Source organism: Odontomachus brunneus, unplaced genomic scaffold, assembly GCF_010583005.1.
Source record: "Odontomachus brunneus isolate Ranch 3 - 2012 unplaced genomic scaffold, Obru_v1 Obru_scaffold_335, whole genome shotgun sequence".
In the NCBI taxonomy this organism is placed as follows: Eukaryota; Metazoa; Arthropoda; class Insecta; order Hymenoptera; family Formicidae; genus Odontomachus; species Odontomachus brunneus.
In genome coordinates, this window is record NW_022639785.1 from 151,329 (window position 1) to 153,849 (window position 2,521).

A 2,521-nucleotide genomic window follows, 5' to 3' on the forward strand; every position below is an offset into this window, starting at 1 on the left:
CGAGTCTATAGACCTGTTCTTTGTAGCTGCACTGCTGAACTGGTGCAATATATTGAAGTGAAACAAATATAAGTTTTCTCACTCTAACTTATTGCACTAGTTCAGCAGTGCAGCTATAAAGAACAGGCCTCTTGTCTCGTAGCTATGGGCGGAAGGATGTGGCGAGATACGATTCGCGAGTGTCACGGTCGCACGTCGGCCGAAGGCATCTTTCTTTCCGCTGCCGCTTTCTGTACGCTGATTTGTTGAGACAAAATAATTAATTTCTCAAAAACTATTGCGAATATCGCAAAACGGCACAGGACTTTCTTGCTCACCTCAATCCGTTCTACGTTCTCACCAAGGGTCATCATGGGACTTCGGGACACCCTGTATATAGCACTTAACAGCTTGACAGCGGCCATATTCTTTTTATACGATAGAATGAGAAAGCAAAATTCACTAAGCTCAAGTTTGGTGAACATTGCTCTGATTGGCCAATTTTCAATTCAATCTCAATCTTAATTCGTAGTCTGATGGGAGCGGTGCACTTGGACACGGTGCATTTGGACACAGCCAATCACAGCACCGTGTGATTAGAGACATTTGTAGGGTCCCTTGGAACAGCGACTTGTGATTGGACTGTGTCCAATTGCCCCGTGTCCAACTGATATACACCCTAGTCTGATACGGGCTTTAGGGTGTCATTACATGAAGCGCGGAAACGCGAAAGACAAAACCGCGTTTCCGTTCCGCGAATTGAATCATTTCTTCCCGTATGTTGAAAAAGCGAAAAAGCGGAAGACCCAAAACTTTTCTCTATTGTCTTTTCATCCAAAGTACCAAGATATGAATTCCAAAAAAATATTAGGTCCGAACGTGTTTGAACACGTCTTAATGTAACGGCAGTTAGGTTGAACAATTTGTGATAACTTGTGACAACTTGTGACAATGGATTTTTCCGCACTTGTTACGCGACTTTATTTCTCCTTATATTACATGGAGCACAATTTGCGCGGAAATACGGAACGGTTTGGTGACAAATAAACATCTGTATTCATTTTTTAAAATTGTATTAACTTAATTTACTGCAATTTTTAATATGTTTATTTTTTCAGCTTATCTGTTGAATACAAGCATTTTAATCAATAAATACCGTTAAAAATTAATATTTTATAATTTCCCATACCGCTTTTCCGCTTAAAATATGCCTCATATAATATAAGGCAATCAAAACAAACGCGGAACGCGTAGCGTATCTAGTAAGATTTTGTCTTCCGCGTTTCCGCGCTTCATATAATGGCTGTTTACGATAATTCGAGTTGGAGTAAGTACGAGTTAGTTTCACCAGAGCCGAGAAATATGATAGATACAACATCTAATATTTTCATGATTTATGACAACTCAATGCTGTCCGATAAATCGAGTAGAGTAGAGTTAGGGTAGTATAGCGGATAGTATATGAATTAACAGTATCAGGTAACATAGTTTCGTAAAATATATAACAATAATATTACGAAACAATGATTTGTTACATTTTAGAAAAATTAGAAGCACTAAATTAAATTATGAAAAGATATCATGTATTTGTAAAATATTCAAAAGTAGAAAACAATTATTCTAACCTATTATTAATCTGTTATTATTGAATATTTCACAAATACATGATATCTTTTCATAATTTAATTTAGTGCTTCTAATTTTTCTAAAATGTAATAACTCATTGATTCGTAATATTATTGTTATATATTTTACGAAACTATGTTACCTGATATTGTTAATTCTTATACATATACTATCCACTATGTTATTCTAACTCTACTCGATTTATCGGACAGCATTGAGTTGTCATGAATCATGAAAATACTAGATGCTTGTGCCTATCATATTTTTCGACTCTAGTGAAACTAACTCGTACTAACTCCAACTCGAATTATCGTAAACACCCAATGGCACCCTTATGGCTCCTGCACACAAGACGCGGTAATGCTTGCCGCGCGGCGGAAGTTCGCGCGACAGCCAATCAATATGCCGCTTTCCGTAATAACCTTCTAGCTCTTACGGAAAAACAACATATTGATTGGCTGTCACGTGGACTTCCGCCGCGTGGCAAGCGTTACCACGTCCTGTGTGCAGGAGCCATTATATTCAACGAGGTGACGAATTGTATCTTAGAAGGGGTGGGACCCGATTGACCACGATACGATTGTACACAGATTGTAATGATTGGTTCGACCTAGTAATTCACTAGATAATTCTTTTCATCGGTTGGTTGTGTCCAATCGTATCGTGGTCAATTGGGACCAACCCGATTAGCTCCTAGTGCTTTCTCATTCTATCGTATGGAAATGGAGCGGTGCACTTGGACACGGTGCATTTGGACACAGCCAATCACAGCACCGTGAGATTAGAGACATTTGTAGGGTCCCTTGGAACAGCGACTTGTGATTGGACTGTCCAATTGCCCCGTGTCCAACTGATATACACCCGTATGGAAAGAATATTTAATACATAAGGCTGATATTATATGTGTCGTACGACA